This window comes from Larimichthys crocea, chromosome I (assembly GCF_000972845.2).
Source record: "Larimichthys crocea isolate SSNF chromosome I, L_crocea_2.0, whole genome shotgun sequence".
NCBI lineage: Eukaryota > Metazoa > Chordata > Actinopteri > Sciaenidae > Larimichthys > Larimichthys crocea.
Window position 1 is genome coordinate 8,915,270 of NC_040011.1, and position 17,711 is coordinate 8,932,980.

Sequence of the window (17,711 nt, forward strand, 5' to 3'; positions counted from 1 at the left end):
AGGTATGAGAAAAAAAAAAAATACAAATGTATTTGTGAAAAGGAAGCTCGACCTCGCCAGCAAACCAACTTTCACAATCTTCAATCACGTCTTCATCCCTTTACACGACGCATGGTCGGGTCAGGATCTCTCTAACACAATCCATGAGATAAGAAAGACAGGGAGGATTCTGGTGATGAAGAAGCCTCTTGGGTTGGAACCCATCTTGTAGAAAGAGGACCTGAATGACTGAGAACCTCCACAGACAGGAAAACTTCATTACTGTATCATAAATGTTTATGTTTGTGAAATAAATCTTCCGTTAGGGGTCGATAATTTCACATATTATCGTTACAAATCCAAAAATACCAATCCGTGATGAAAGTGAAATATTAAGAATGACATGTTACTCTTCATCCAGGAGAATCCTCACCTCTGCCTGGAGCGTGAACTAAATGTGTCTCGTTATCTGTTCAGGAGTTACAAACTGCAGTGGGACCAGATGAAGCTGTCGCACTCTACCGGCTGAATACGAGACTAAATGACAGAGCCAGAAAACAGGAATCAACCACAATGTTATGCCTCCATTTGTTAGAAATAACAACAACAACCAATCTGTGTTATTGCCTCTAATATTTCTGTATTGTACAGTCGCGTCCTAACCGCTGACATAAGCATCCAATCATTGTTTCTGATGAATCTCACCTTTTTTTCTCTGCCAGCAGTTCATATGAGCACCCATCCAATCATTTATCTTTTGTCTGCCTGGTTAAAAAAAAGCCTCCTGGAGGACATTATTTTCCGTTATTACAATATGAGGGATTATAATTGTCCTCCCGCAATTACCTTCCCTCCTCCAGAGGCTTTGTCACTGGGAATGATTGGCCTCTAATATTAACCCAAATGCATTTAATCAGCCGGTGCAGGTTCCTCATGCCGTATAATCACACTTGCAATTAAAAATGTATTACCTCTCTGCCTGTTAGGCCCGGACCGAGCTGCCAGAGCGCCGGTCAGCTCGGCCCGGGCCTGATTAGCATTATTTTACTGCCGAGCGCTGCCGCCTCCGCGCCGAGCCTGCCAGCAGCCGGATCCGACTCTGTACTCAGCTCACATTATTTAGTCAAACATGCAAATGTACTGTACAGTCAGCGGCGGGGAATCAAAGACAGAATGAAAGCGGAGCAGAATCGCTCCTCGGGCTCGTGAACGGAGGTCAGGCAGCGACACTTTGTCGAGTTAAATGAGGCTCTGAGTGAAAACAGCTGCGTCACTGTAAAAAACAATGAAGTTCACCTGAATACATTAAGACTTACTCAACTAGTTTTCTGGACTTTCCTAGAAATGTGTCAGTATTATTGACAGATATAAAGATCGATGTCTCTCCACTTCCTCACACTATACTAAATGAAGTCAATATATCTCGGCTACGGGTGCTGCCAAGTCGCCGGTGATGTCATTTGGAGCCGGCGTCTGCAGTAATGGTCCCGCCTACACACCGGCAAACACGAGCAGGACTCAGCGGTCGGTCGTGATGCAAAGTCCCTTTAAAGATCACGTGACTAGTTAAATCCAAACGTATCAGAAAAATGAACACCTCAAATTTTAAATCATAGCACTCGTTGCCTTTTGGTTTTACAGCTGATCTTAGATCTGAACCAATCAGGACCATCAGATCTGTAGGACCTCGACAAAAGCTTCCACTGTGGCCCTGAGCGGTCTCTGGATCAGCAAAGATCTGTTAAATAACAGTTTTAGTTTAGTTTAGTTTAGTTTAGTTTAGATACTGTAGTTGACAGTGTTTCTCTGTAAAATCATTAGTGCCATCGCTTTATTAAATGTGTTTGATCACAATAATTCAGGTAAAATCTATAAAATATCGACGTTTCTCTGCCAAACCTTGAAAAAGTTTCAGTTCTGACATTAATTTACAGTCAGTTTTTTATGATTTTTCAGCTGCATGTTTGCCTCGCTGTCACAGTCTGCTCCTCTCAGTACTTTTCCATTCACTCTCCACTCACCTGCCAGCCACGCCCTCCTCATCAGACCACCTCCCCTCACCTGCCTGACTCACCTGCTTCCCATCACCAATCAAGCCAGTATTAAAGCCAGGGGTCGGGAACCTTTTTGGCTGAGAGAGGCATGAAAGCCACATGATGTATTTCTGTGAGAGCCAGATAATAGTTTTTAACACTGAATACAAATAAATGAATTTTTAAGTAAGATCAAACTTTTAGAATATAATAAGTCTCTGAATGTATTCTTTTTAAGCTAATCAATAATAAATAAAATACTTCTTTACATTATTGCGACTTCTGGTGCTGCATGGACCCGATCATGCACCGATCACCATAGCAACCGCCGTGTTTCGGATGTGGACGCACACTCACGTTCTGCTGAGTGAACTCTGTTAGCTCATCAGCAGTTTCTTTTCCAAACTGTTCTGTATCGTTAAATTGAACAAAACACGAAACATAACGGTTTACTCTCCTACTGCTTTTAATTGGGACATTAAACGTGTGGTACACGTGTTGGGCGCAGAGGAGACCACCGAGGGGAGCTGCCCGGCCAAGGCTCCGTCCACGGACTCAAACACAGCACGGACACTTCAGAAACATTTCAGAAAGAGTTAAAAGGAATTTTAAAACAGACAAAGTCGTTTTTAAGACTGCATGTTGTTAGCGGATCTATTTTCTGACCCAGAGTGCGTCCGTGACTGCAAACGCCACTGAATGTTTTAGTGGTATTCAGTACCGGCTTCTTTGACCCCTGTCTGCGAGCCAGATGCAGTCATCAGAAGGGCCACAGGTTCCCGACCCCTGATGTAAGCCCTCCTGCTCACTCACTCTCTGATTGTTCTTCATGCTCATGTTAGACTCTCGCACTCTTCTCCGGACTGATCTCTCGTTGCCTTGGACTAACCTGTTTCACCGTAATCCCAGGAACCGACCCTGCCTTCTGTTCCTGACCACGAGTTCAGCTTCCGGCCCCTCTGGATTCCACCAGCTGGTGCCGGCCCGGCTACTGTCGGCTCGTTCCTGGTTTGTTTGCTTCATCACCTGCTTGTTGGACGGGTTTCCCCAGCCCGGACTTCCCCCGTGCCCAGAGAGACTCTTCCAGCTGTTGCTTTGAACTGAGCTATTTCTCATCGACCAGCCAAGTGTAATAAAAGTGACTTTCATTTATTACCTCCGTCCAGCGTGCTGCATTTGGGTTCTTACACCCGTTTGACTTGGAGGTGCTGGAGTTTGATGGACATGTTCTGGCTTGCCTCATGCTGTCAGACCTTCCCGTCGCCGTGGGCGGTCCGTTGCCTCCACCGCTTCAGTGTTTGTCACTTTATTGATCTTCTTGGTGAAACCAGCCCGCTGTGACTTCCTCTGCTTCCTTATTAACCTGCCGATCTGCTCCCCGGTTACTTCTCAGCCTTCTACTCTTTCCATTGCTAAGCAACAGTTTGCTGTTTACCGCCTCCTCGCACTCTTGTGTCACTAACAGCTCTTCTGTTCCTCCATCAGCTGGCTCTGATTTCTTCAGGGTCACTCAGTTCTTTGGCTTCCTCCCCTCAGCTTAAAGGTCTCCTGTCTTTAACAGGCACGCTTCCTGCTTTCACACCAGATGTATAAGTGTGACACTGAGCAGAGCACGGCCATTATCTTAAATTAAACGAGCCACACAGCAGCATGCAAAAGTTTTCACATCCTCGTCGATCTCGTCCTTGTTAGCTTTCTTCGTCCTGCACTCCTCACTCGCTCGTTTGGCCGTCAGGTGGCTTTAATGACTGCATGTCTCTTTCCTGGAATCCTGAATGTTTGTCTCTGCTTCTTGTGTCAGAAGCTCTGCTCTCTGGTTCCTACTTGACTGACTGAGCCACTTTCTGATTTTTCCACAGAACCTTTATCTCAGTCTGGGTCTGGTCCCCGGCCTCTATCTGTGCTTAAGCACCGGCCTGTGTGAAGCAGGAGGAGTGAAAAAGAAATCCCATGTTAAGCTCTGTCTAACTCTCATAGGAACAAACAGATATCGCACCTGAGGCCGAGCTGACCCAACATTATATACAAGAATACACAAATGAGACGTTTGAGATTGGCTGTCGGCTGCATCTTTAAAGACCGGCAAAGGCCAAAGTGCATCTGATGGGTGAACGCCTCCCATCATGTTCCCCTGTGAGGTCCAAAGAGTGAGTCGATATTCTTGCACTCTGATTCGAGAGAGAAGACGATTTTTATTGGACAACTGGTGACAAAGCTGGACGTCATTGGCTGATGTTTCATTAGCTTTATTCATATATTTATTTTCAGCCTTTGAAACATTGAGGAAACATTCATCCAACAATTCATTCATCACTGCCCAGTTATATCTGGACAGATTTTAAAGGTCCAGTGTGTACGACTCAGTCTGAATACCCCTCGCCTCACTCTCTCTCCTTCCAAGTTTGTGGCCATGAAACATGGGAAAACATTAAAGGTCCAGCCTCGAGCTAGTTTGTCCAAATAATGTCAAAAACTATAAACGTATTAAAACTTTTAGTCCAGTTCTTGTTGAGAAGTTTCAACCTCAAGAGCCAGTTCAGCTTTATATTCTTTATTTAAATTATTATTATTCACTATGACGTCTGAAAGCGTTTTATTAAACTTTATTAAACAGAGTGTAAAAGTAAACACAAATGTAAAAAGATTTACCTTCAAATTACAACAACAAAAATGTTATGGACATAAACATTTATATAATAAACTGCTTATTAAATTACAGATAATTAGTCATTTTATATCAAGTTGTATATAATTTAATAAAGCAGACAACATGCGCTATAAATAAAATAGTAATTTTGATCTGCTGAAACTTGTAAAGTAATAATTTGGTTTTTAATTTACAGTTTTTAAATTGTCTCATTCTATCGTCAGGTGATTACACACTAATGAAAACAGAGTTATGAAGACATATTACAGTTCTTTCATAATCTGACCTTTTGAAACTGGTGTTTTCTCACCTGGTTAACTTGTCTTTGTGTTACCAGCTCAGTGAATCAGTTCGAGCATTAGAAATCTGTGATTCTTGTTTTCGGTTGATGGCTCTGTGGACGCCTGACAGACTCCTGTGTGGTCAAACTGTTAATCACAGCAATAAGATAAGCATAATTGGATATCTGACTTCCCGCAGCGTGAGAGTGCATGTACAGACAACATATCGATTTCCACTGTCTTCATAATTAAAATGATTTAGCTTCAGTAAAGACACACTCTGGCTGTTATTGGCTCGCCGGCGTGATAATTATCGCGTGTGTTGTGTTTTTGTAAGGACGTCGTCCCTGCCTCCACGACCCCCCCGCTGAACAAACGGCTCGCTCCAAATCGCTCCATCAGTCTCTGCTGGGTTTGAAATGTGACGACGAAGACCTGCTGCTGGGATTTCTATTGGATCAGGGTCATCAGCTGGCGGGCGTCCAGGTTACAGATGTGCCTGTCTTCATCCGGACTGATCACACTGACAGAACCATGTCGACTGACACGACGTTCTGTCGGTTTGTTCTTCTCAGTGTTTGCTGATTAAACTTGTTGATCCAACAACACAAAAATAATTCTAGTGACAACATTTAACCTTCCAAACCAGATGTGGTGATGCAGGCCATACCTGTCCTACATCGAAGACTCATGGCTCCTAACAGCAGGAGAAGATGGTTCGAAACTGGACCAGCCGCCAAGCTGGCTGCAACATACAGCGGAGGGCAGGAGGTTCAAGTCCAGCACAGACCTCCTGTGTGTGTGTGTGTGTGTGTGTGTGTGTGTGTGTGTGTGTGTGTGTGTGTGTGTGTGTGTGTTGCAATCGCTGATCCTCGGGGTAAATGTGCTCTTCAAAGTTCGTCCACTAAAAACATTCATGAAATGATCAAACCTTTTTGTTGCGGTCCTGAGGGTTTGATTCAATGTTCGATTGATCTGAACATTAACGTTACCTTAACGTTACCTTAACGTTACATTAATGTTAGAGCAGCTGTAGTGATACATGTAGTTCAAGGTCTCAGTGTTATTCTCGATATCAGCACTCATGGAACATTCCCATCTTGAACAGACCTGTGAATTAATAAATGTGCATACATTAAATAAAAAAAAATAGACTGGAACGAGTCCTGGATCGACCCGCAGATAATTATACCAGATCCAAAATGTGTTGGACCTGAACAGACCCTGAAGAGAAACACCGACAGCAGCATGATGCTCCTCCAATTAACGAGCAGTCGAGCACAGACACGGCGCTCGGCGCTGACAGTTTGTTTGACACTGCGAGACGTTCAGGTGCTGCTCTGCAACGAACGCTGTTCACACCGCCTCAAAAAGTGTTCTGCTGTGAGGACGTCTGATCAGAACTCAGAGTCCTTTTGGATCCACTCAGACATGTTGACACAATACAGCAAGAAACATCTGGACCCAACCCAGCCTGGGTCCTGGTTCAGGGAGTTACTCTGGACCTCAGTCCGACCTTTACCTTTATCTAAACTTACCTTTGTCTGACTGACCTGGAATCAGCTGTTGGACAAGAGTCGAGTGCAGCACTGCGTCTGTCAGGTTCTGGTACTGGTTCTACTATGATGCCGGACTTTTAGGACCAAACAATCCTTTTAAAAAAAAACAAAAAAAACATGTTTAACAAATAAAAATAAAAAGTCCATCAAACAAACATTAAATCAACTAAAGTTTCCACTTTTCTTTTCCTGAAGATTCACAAACTCCTCCCTTCCTCCCTCCCTTCCTTCCTTCCTTCCTTCCTTCCTTCCTTCCTTCCTTCCTTCCTTCCTTCCTCCCTCCCTCCTTTCCTTCCTTCCTTCCTTCCTCCCTCTGTCTCCTCTCTGGCTCCGTCTCCTCTTGTATTAATCTCCTGCTGTCTTCTCCCTCGTCACAGTCTGTGCTGTTTCTGTATTAACGAGCTCGCGTTAGCGAGGCCACTCGAGCGGCGTCTGATCGTGCGTGGCAGTCTCTACTTTTATTTTTATTTTTCCATGAAGCAGAAAATGTGGGCCACAGTGAGCCGAGAGCAGACGGCCATATCCTAATCAGTTGTGATAGTCTGGTAATTAATGGGATTTGTTAATTGGGTCTGTCCTCCCCGGGGACGTTTCCTGTGAATATTCATGGAACGCTCAGCTAACCTTCCTCCTGCAGTCACTTGAACTTTCAGACATACTGATTTTGTTTCCTGTCGCCGTCATTTTTATCTCGCCGACGACAAACGTGCCCGCTGACGATCCGGGCAGTCAGCATCTTCTAAATGTTTAATACTGCACTACATGGGCCGATAATTCCCACAATGCTCCTCACTGTCAGGCAGCCAGGCCGCCGCCGCGCACGCCGCAGTCATAATTATGTTTGGCGACAGGCTCGCGAGTTCCAATCAGGTTTGTTTTCTCTTCAAACAAGACGTCCCCTCTGGTTTCATCTCATCGAGCTGACAGGTGGAGAGCCGCCGTCCGAGCACACACACACACACACACACACACACACACACACACACACACACACACACTCAAGTTGTTAGCCTGTTTGCTAACACGGTGTTGTCAGCAGCTACAGGTGTAGCCGAGTCAAACAGAGACAGCTTCACACGGGAGGAGTGTGAGGCGTTCAGGAGCTGGGCTCTGTCAGGGAGTGTGAGGCGTTCAGGTGCTGCTGGGCTCTGTCAGGTAGTGTGAGGCGTTCAGGTGCTGCTGAGCTCTGTCAGGGAGTGTGAGGCGTTCAGGTGCTGGGCTCTGTCAGGGAGTGTGAGGCGTTCAGGAGCTGCTGAGCTCTTTCAGGGAGTGTGATGCGTTCAGGTGCTGCTGGCCTCTGTCAGGGAGTGTGAGGCGTTCAGGAGCTGGGCTCTGTCAGGGAGTGTGAGGCGTTCAGGTGCTGGGCTCTGTCAGGGAGTGTGAGGCGTTCAGGTGCTGCTGAGCTCTGCCTTGGAGTGTGAGGCGTTCAGGTGCTGGGCTCTGTCAGGGAGTGTGAGGCGTTCAGGTGCTGCTGGGCTCTGTCAGGGAGTGTGAGGCGTTCAGGTGCTGGGCTCTGTCAGGGAGTGTGAGGCGTTCAGGTGCTGCTGGGCTCTGTCAGGGAGTGTGAGGCGTTCAGGTGCTGGGCTCTGTCTGCTCTCTTGTTTTCAGTGTGTGTAACTTTAAAACTTTTAAACTGTGAACGTGTCCTCGCTTCACTAAAACTGTCCCTGAAAGGACAGGGAGGACGGGATGGTCGTGTTGCAGCCACTTTCACAAAGACGGAGAGAAAGTCGACGGCAGCGTTTCACATTTCTCTTTTCATACAAAGTTCTAATATTTAAACCTTCACGACGACACGTTCTCAAACCGAGTCCTCCTTCACTGACTCCCACTTCAGTCTCGACCTTCACAAAACAATTTCAGCTCACTTTGTCTGATCAGATCAGCTGTTCCTCGAGAGCAGACTGAGTTTGTTCAGTTGCCGTGGAAACGTGGATGAGTACCACGACGACCTCGTGTTGACTCTTAAACGACCCCGGGTTAAATAAAGGCTGGACTGAATGTGACCTCCTGCTGACCCACACTGACCTGTGATCAGGTGACCCACCTGTGATCAGGTGACCCACACTGACCTGTGATCAGGTGACCCACACTGACCTGTGATCAGGTGATCGGTGTCTCTGTCATTCGTACGTCTGTTCTCACACTATGTAACTTTGGGCTCCGGGTCGGGAGAAGTACGTAACGCTTTACGGCACTAAGTCACACAGCAGCAACTATTTCACTGATTCTGGTGAAACTGGATCATATTTTGTTTTCTACGTTTGCAGTGAAAGTTCCATTTCTCTGACTTCTCATCGTGTCCAACCTGTTTTTATCTTTTCACTGTTTCGTCTTTGTGCAGCTCGTGAACTGTTTTCAGGGAGGGAAAGTCAGAGGGAACACAGGATCACGCTGCATCAGCACATTTTAGAAACTCCACCCACAGCAGGAAGGACTGTCCTGCTGCAGGAAAGTTTAGTGAACTGACTCCTCCATTCATCCACCTGCTCCTCCTCCTCCTGCTCCTCCTCCTCCTCCTCTGGGCTCGTCCTTGGGAACATGCCGTCCTCCCTCCCTCCCTCTCTTCGTGTCCTTGCAGTCATCAGCCTGGTGTTGGCGTCCTGACCGCTCTGTTCTCACCGTCCTCTCCTCTTCTGTCCCGGCCGCTATATCGGGCTGCTCGCTGTTTCTAAAAGTGTCTCTGGCTTCACGTTGGGGCTTCCTCGCTGCCCTTGTCCCTCCCACAGCACCAGGACAGCTGCTTTTTGGCTCTGCGAGAAGGCGGGGGAGGGGGACACATCTCACAGCTGATTGGCTCTGAGGCAGTGGACGCCCCGCCCTGCAGGAGCTGATGGATCACCTGTCTCGGGCAGAACCTGCTGTGTCCGGGACGGGACGCTCGCTGCCCTGCTGCAGCCGAGGAGGACATGGGTTCATCCTGTTCGTGTCGTCCTGACACTGAGGACATGAGATAGACTTCAGATACATTTAGAAGATCAGCTCGGTGACACGCTACATTCATCTTGTTGTCAACAAACATCATGTGGATGAATCCGCCGCTGAAAGTAGTCCAGATGTTTGTTTGCTGTGCTGAGTTTTGATGCTCACATTATGTGAGACTTAAACAAGAGAATAAAGAGTAAAACCCAGAGACAGTGAAACGTGGGATCTAACAGGCCGTGAAGGATTATGAAGGGACGGCGCTCTCCAACCATTAAGACTGACAGAACTTTCAAATCTGAGATACTGTGACCCGGCGCAGGTTCAACTGGGTTTATTGATGTGATGTGATGAGTGCTGACAGATGCTGCTGTCCAAATGTTCATCATGGTTTGAAGTTTGTTGTTTTATTTTGGAAGTCTCTCTCTTTGACTCTGCTCCACCCTGATTGGTTCCACCTGTCCCTCGTGTCTCACCTGTGTCCAGTGTTTCATGTGTCTTCTTTTGTCTCTTCATGTTCTCAGAGTTACTTTCCGCTCACAGAACTTCTTTGTCTGTACTTGGTTCCACTTCCTGAACCACTGAACTGAATCGTGACAATTTCTGACATGAATGAAACTAAAGAATCTGGATTCTGTCCCTGAATTACACACTTCACTTCCTCCACAGATAAATCTGCCCAGAAACAATGAAGCTTCAGATCCACAATTAGAAACTCAAACTGCTCAAAGTCTCAGTTAGAGACGACTAAATTAACAATGATTTATTTTTAGCGTTTCTTTAAAGTCCTCATGGAGTCAAACTCGATGTTTCATGTCTTTGTCCGTCTGTCCTGCAGCATCTGTCCAACGCTGACACAAAGTGTCTTCAGTGTCTTCAGGCGTTCTTCATGGTGTTTTAGGGTTCGTCATTTCCTGATACCATAAAAAGTTTTGATGATGTCATCGTGCTTTTTCTCTTCTGGCGCTGATCCAGTCTGTGAGTGATTGTGAGGGTTGCTACAGTCAGCTATGCACTGACTGGATGCCAGGAGCCAAACCCAGAAGAAAACCACCTCAGTAGACTGGACACTGCCGGTTCAGAGGTTCTGTCGCTGTGTTCACTGTTAGACTGGACACTGCCAGTTCTGTTTAGCACGACAGCACTCTGCTCTGTTTCATGAAGACTTTAAAGCCGTCTTCATCTCTGATTATTTTCTTTGAATTCAGCAGCAGCTTCACAAAAACTCGTTCTTCATTTTTCTTTCCATGCTGTGTGATTTGGAGCATTAAAGAAGAAAAAAAACAGAAACAGAGTCATCACCGTCTCACCGCGGTGTTGTGAGCGAACGAGGAGCGCTGAGCGAAGAGGAACAAAAGAAGAAGAGAAAGAGGAGGCAGGAAGGAAAATCATCTCCAGAGTCATTACATGAAATAATCATGTCAGCAGCGATGGCAGGAGGAGAGCAGAGTTATTTCTTCTCCAGTTATTTCATACTTTGAGTTATTTCATCCATGAACAAAGTATTTATGGACTCATTCCAAGCAGCAGCCATCACACAACCCATACCCACCCAGGAAGTGTCTGTCTTCTTGTATCTCTGTGTGTCCAAGACAAAAACACCCAGTTTTACATTAAATCCCTTTTACATATTCAAAAAAAGCAAATTACCCCTCGACCACTGACACTTCTACAAAGTAGCTGATCCATGTCCGTCTGTCCACGCCAAATTTCAGCTGTCTTTGAGTCTTTGTCTTCGTCTTTTGTCCCCACGATGCCGTCACATTTCAGATGCATAATGACAAAAACAGGATTTTCACCCAGTTCACAGCTCACAGTTATTAAAGTGACATTTAAACATTATGTAACATGTCAAACATCAGCTCTGTACGTTTCCTTTATTTACTAAATGATCTGTCGTACTGAAACTGTAATTAATAAATCCACTTATTGATCAAGTCATTGACCATTTCCTCGTCTCCTCTTGTGTCTACACTAACGCCTCCTCGTGACAGTTGAAAATGTTGGTGTGTAATCCTCCCACACGGTGAAGGAGTATTAATATGAGTGTTATTCCTGTCTGCAGCGAGGAATCTGCATCTGATCTGATGAGCTGTAAGGTGGCTGTTAAAACACTGCTGCTTCCTGCAGTTCATTCACCGTAACAAACGACTCGGGATACTTAATGCAAAGCTGCGTCTTCGCGCTGACAAACCTGACATGACAGTAAAATGAGCTTTTCCCGGGCCTCGTCCGCCCTGCGGAGATTTGAATAAAACAAAACGGCGGCCTTGAAACAAACAGGATAATTATGGCCTCGGGTGCAGAGCGCCTGTCTGTCTTCCTGTTGCTTTTATTCCACAAACACTGAACCGAAACAAGTCGCCTCTTGTCACCGGGCGGCACCTCTGAGCCGCTCCACAGAGCGTTCAGCAGCAGATATTAAGACCATGACAGATGAAAATGAATCTTCTCTTCCTGCACTCTTAAAAAGAAGTGATACAACAGAGGACTGCTGCGTTATGTAACCGGCTGTAAAGAAGGAGGCTCCACCGCACTGCTAAGAATTTACATTTTAATGAAGATTGTTTTGTGTCATACATTTGACTCACCCTGTATTATCTATATACAGTATTAAGTATATACATGAACTGATGCTGACAGTGTACCTTTCCCAACAGCTTGAAGGAGTTCCCATATATGCTAAACTCTTGTTGGCTGCTTTTCATTCAGCTTCCCAAAAGATCTTTGGGAGTTGAATCGCTGTGTGTCAACACTACCACTGAACAACACACCTGATGCCTCAAACACACTCAGAAGGTAAGAAACTGTACTAATTAACTCATGGTGCACCTGTTCATTGAAAAGCATTCCAGGTGATGACCTCATGAACCTACATGAGCTACTACCTTGACGACAAAGCAGTCTCTGGTTCTTGAACGTCCTCATACAGACAGATGTTACCTCCTCCTGGCTCTGCCACCCGTACGCTCAGGACAGTCCAAACTTTTCTGTCTGTTGTTCCTCGTTGGTTGAACGTCCTACCAGTTCCTACAGATCAGGGGCGTCCCTCTCTACCTTCACAGACCTCCTGAAGACCTCCAGCTCTTCAGAGGTGATTAATGGGAGAGGAAAGAAGAAATAAATCCAAGAATTTCCTCTTTAATGTCTTGTAGAAGTATAAAATAACATATTTAAATACACTCAAGCAAGGTACAAGTACTTTTTGAGTACAGCTCTTGAGTAAATTGGCTTAGAGTTCTTCCACCAATGGCAAATTTGAACAATTCATTTGTTGTCGTACTAAGAAACTTTGTTCTTTAATAAGTCTGAAACAAGACAAAATAAAGATGATTGCTCTATAAAGAAAAATGCAGCTTAAACCTGACAACAAGCTGATTTTAATGCTAAAGACAGAGCATGTTTTTTACAGTGTACGAGGATCCAGAGAAATCCTGTGAGTGTTCAGTGAGAAACGGGCTGATGAATTAAAGAGGAAGCTCCTCTTTTGAACATGAACACGGACGGCAGCTTACACAGTATTTGCTTGCACTTAGTGCCTGAATGAATCATTCACTCATATAATTTATTGACTGGCACCTTTAAATGATGGATGACCAGGACAGAGCCTTTGGCAGCAGCTGAAATCCTCTGTGGGGGGAGAAACAAGGAAGCTGGAAAATAAGAAAAACAGGCGGCCATAAATAAAACAGCAGTAATCACATATTGTTGTCACAAATCCCAGAACAAAGACGGGCGTCCTTCTTCCCTGAAACCCAGCGGAAAAACAACAGTCACCCAGCGAGAAACATAGCCATATGCCTCAGACACACCTTGGCAGTTCTTATAATTACACTTTATCCTACAACAGTATTCTGCTGCTAGGACAGTTATTTACTACTGAGCATTTGAATTATTCATATTTGGTTCTGTCTGGGTTACCCCAAAAGAATTGGCTCTTATAAAGGATGTAAGGCGTATGTTTAAAGGCAGAATCGGACGTTCTGGGAAAGTCTCCTGTTGGCTGATGGAAAGATCAACCTTTGCTCCACCAGCTCACGGAGAACTTCCAGCCTGGCTCCAGAAGAAAAACGCCCTCCAACGATGTGATGTTATTAGCTAATGAGTCCGGGAGTCACGTGGCTTTTGTATGAGTTATTACCAGACCTGAAGTGTCTCTGGGAGATTAAATGTGAGTGAACTGGTGAAATAGGTGGTGTGAGAAGTGGTGTCAGTAAGCATCACAATCATAGATAAAGAAACGTCTGTAAACATCAGATCTGCGAGAACACACTTCGATTTTTCACTGACTGACTGAGTCTTTTTTTATTTCATTACTGAGTTGATTTAATTATTAATACAAAAACAAGCAGACAGCTTTATAACACCGTCATCCATATAGAGACTCTAAATAATCTTTACTTGATGCTTCCTGCTCACAGATGTTTAATGTTGTGACACAGTCAAGATGCTTCATGGGATGTTCTTGGGCAGTGGCACCACATTTGGAGGATCGTGCACATCACTACCTTTGACTGAGCATCGTCTGAAATACTCCTGACTGACACGACAGTCTTCAACACTTTGAATGAGTCTTTATCTAGAAGATAAAATACAGAAGACACCAACATGTCTGTGTTTTTACTGGGCTGCTTGCTTTAGGAAACAAAATTGACTCAACACTGACTGATTAACAGGTCAGGAGACGTTTGATGAGTGACTGATGTGATGCTCGTTCACTCGTTTGTTTTCTCGCTCTGAGGAATAAGATGCAGAAATAGAGACTGCACTTCATTAATGGACAGAGCATACAGTAAACACAGGTTGTTTTCTTCTTCACACCTCGTTCCTATCAGCTTGTTTTTTTGCCCTTTTCTTCTGTTTTTTTCCGGGCCTCGTGTTCACATGGCGCTCCGGTTGGTGAGATTGTTTCGCACATTTGTGGCGAGGACTATTTCTTCTCTGTCACACCTGTCAGGGTGACAAAGGAGCAAAAACAGAAGCCGTTCCTCACATATTCACGCTTTCGCTTTGCGCGCCCATTTATTGTCTCGTGTAACTGCTGCTTCCCTCTACGACACAGTAAGGGCTGACCCAACACTGGGACCTCTAACGACAGCAACGCTAAGCCTCCCAGAATACCCTGCAATTTATGGGTGTCAGAAACACAGAGGACATCTATTCATGAAACGCTCATTAATAAAACATGAGGGGGTTCATTTGTATGACAGGTGCATCGGACCTGGGATTATTTCTGCAGATAGAAGGAAGAAAATGCTGCAGGACGTGTCACCTACAGGCTGTCAAACACTAACTGGGCTAATGTTGGTGACGCCGGTTGGCGTCTTCCTCCGCCTCACCAATCCCTCGTACCACACTGCTTCTATTTTCCTCACTTTGAAATGTATTTCCGCCTGGCTGATGAGTAAAATCAGTGTAAAGTAGCTGTTAAATGTGCTCAGTAGCTCTGATCCCCGGAGAGATTAGTGCTGACGAGCTTTACGTAGAAACATGCAGCTGCAGCCCGATAATATGAAACTGTGACAAACTGGAGAATTAATGAAGTTCAGCGTTTCTGCTTCCATTAACCTGCTGTTATATTCATAGAACACCCACATTCATTATTTTTACCTGTTATTACAGAAGCTGCCTGCTCATTGTACAGATTTCACTCCTGTTCAACTCAGTCAGTTTATAAAACTTCATGTTTGTTCAGTGAGTTTGAGTTCTACCCATTTATTTATTGTCTGCTGTTTCGTTACAATCTCTGTTACATTGTAGCTCCACACTAATCATGGATGTAAGCATGAGCTACCTGCTTGAATGGGATAATAACAGTATGCAAAACCTATTTTAAATGACTTTCTTCTTTATAGTTTAAGTAGTATTTCATTAGACTAAATTAATTTATTTAATTCAAACGTATATGTCAGAGATTTCTCCACTTAAGGGAGCTCGCGTTGTTTTCCCGTTCATTTGAACGGGGGGTTTAGTTCCCACTCACTTTACTTCATGATGATTTTTAGATCAGGAAAGTTTCACAAATATAACATGGATCAAAAACTCACATTAGAAAGAATCAGAGTCATAACTGACCTATCACCAGTTTTACAGACGTCTCTTAGTGGCCTGTGCAGACTGCGAGTGTCCACTGGAGTCCAGGCGGGGCGGTGAAACCTCATCCAGATCCTTTTTATATTAAAAACACATGTCATGTAGAGTTACCATCTATAGTTAGAGCACAGCTGCAGCAGCTCCCTGAACTATATTCTTATATACTGTTAATTTACCACTAATTTGTCATATTACACGACTTGCAGCACTTCACTGATTATTGTTCTCCATCTGGTCTGTTACAATATCAGTTTCTTTTTTTGGTGTATTTCTGACCTGAAACTGATCTGCTTGTGATTCTTAGAACAGACGGATTACTGAGTGTTACTGAGATAATAAGATCAGCTCTGAAGCTGGTGGCTCTTGATAAATTTTTCTGTCTAAACGCGCCGCTGTCTCCGCTCAACAGACTCAGAACAACACGTCTACAATCTGCCTCCGAGGATCCGCTTCCCTGGAAAAACAGCTGACTTCAAAGATTCACCTTCTCTGGCTGAGTTCTCCGATGAGGTCCCCCGAGGTCTGGTCGCTGCCTCCTTCTCCCCTGCTCGGGGTCCGGCCTGGCGGCGAGGGGGCCAGCATAGGTGGGAGGAAGGGAGGCAGCCACGCTGATGAGACGAAGCTCATCTATAACACTAATTGGACAGAGCGGCAGCTGCAAGCCTCAGGGTAATCAAAGCATCAGAGCCACGAGCATGCCCGGCTTCTTCTTTTTTTACAGCCTCACGTCAGCAGTGATGGAGGCGGCTGTCAGAGGCCGAGCCCAACTGCAGGAAGGTGCTGAGAGCAGCCTGCTGATCAGGCAGCTGATTGGTCCGCTGCCATCGCCATCGATCGGCTAAACCGGTGCTGGAGAGCGAGGACATCCGTAATGTTTGGTCTTTTGGGAAAGTGGGGACATCAGGACTCTTTTGCAGAGCAGGGATTCATCAGGATGTCAGTAACAGGTATTTTAGAAAGTAAGACTGTTTTTGGAAAAGATTTAATATTCTGCAAAACGGGGATGATGACATCAGAACTGGTTTTCGAACACGGGGACTATTTTTGGAAAGACGGGACATCGTTTTTTCAAAAGTGGGATTTTATTATGACTTCAGGACTTTTTTGTAGTATTAGACATTTGTAGTATTAGACATTTGTAGTATTACACATTTGCAGTATTAGATCTTTTGGGAAAGTGAGAGTATTTTTGGAAAGAGGGACTTCAGTACTATTTCTGGAACATGGGGAAAAGTGGACATATGAAATATTAAGTGTTTTAGAAAGGTAAGACTATTTTTGGGTGGGGAGTCTAATTTAAGTAGGGACTTAATTCTGACTTTTTGGGAACTATTTTTAGAAAGACGGCACATTTTGTCCGAAGCTCATTTATTACTGAGGTTAGGTATGCAGCTGTGATGGTGAACCAAAGCCTGACTGGACTTATGAAAGGATTAAATGAAGAATAATTCATGTAATTCAGTGTGCTGCTGGTTGGCTGTTAGCAGCTGCAGGCTGTCCGTGCCTCTTCTTAGCACCGCGTTGTAAAGCAAGTGGAAACTCAATAAAAGCAGGCAGACATACAGCCCTGCCTGTCTCAGCTCTCGGCCGCCCCTGTGCACTGTGCTGAGGCTCGTATTGATCTTCAGAGCTCGGCTTGTTGCAGTCCAGCTTTAATTAGCGGCTGCATCCTAATGACAGAGATGAATAGACGGAGCGGTGGACAGATGTCTTCTTCATCGCATCCTGTACGTTTGCATTCCTCACACTGTATCATGTGTTATCTCATCTGCTTGTGTTTTTTTTTATCATCTTTTATTGCCTGTCTTAATTTGTCTTCCAATCGTCGGCCGCTGTGGTTGGCAGAGTGAAGTATCTGGCTGCAGACTAGTCAAATCTGTTCCACATTACTCCCTGTTGCATTTCCTGTTTTCCTGCATGTGTGCGGGGAAACAGTGAGTGGACACATGGTGATGCCAACAGCAGCCGTCACCGCCAGCTACGCCTCACTAACATCCAGCGCTAATGGAAAAGCTGGCCTCGGACGCTGCGGCGCGCCGGCTTGGCAGCTGTTTGGCCCAGCCTGCGTTTGCAGCGAATACACAGGCCCAGAAGCTCCGACTCTTTTACTTTCTGAGCTTCGACAGCCTGTTAAACCTGCACCCATCCAGATTTTTATGTAAAAATCCAGCTGTCATCTCACCCTGAATGAGAAAGT

General features: G+C 45.1%; 1 long non-coding RNA gene across 1 annotated transcript; it reads right to left on the reverse strand.

Annotated features, from left to right (window-relative positions):
* Positions 1 to 13,029: 13,029 nt before the first annotated feature.
* Positions 13,030 to 16,105, reverse strand: LOC113745736 (uncharacterized). The gene is made up of 3 exons (XR_003462364.1): positions 15,999 to 16,105; positions 15,497 to 15,589; positions 13,030 to 13,074 (listed from the first exon to the last, which is right to left on the reverse strand). It is a non-coding gene; the product is annotated as an uncharacterized LOC113745736 (long non-coding RNA).
* Positions 16,106 to 17,711: the final 1,606 nt, after the last annotated feature.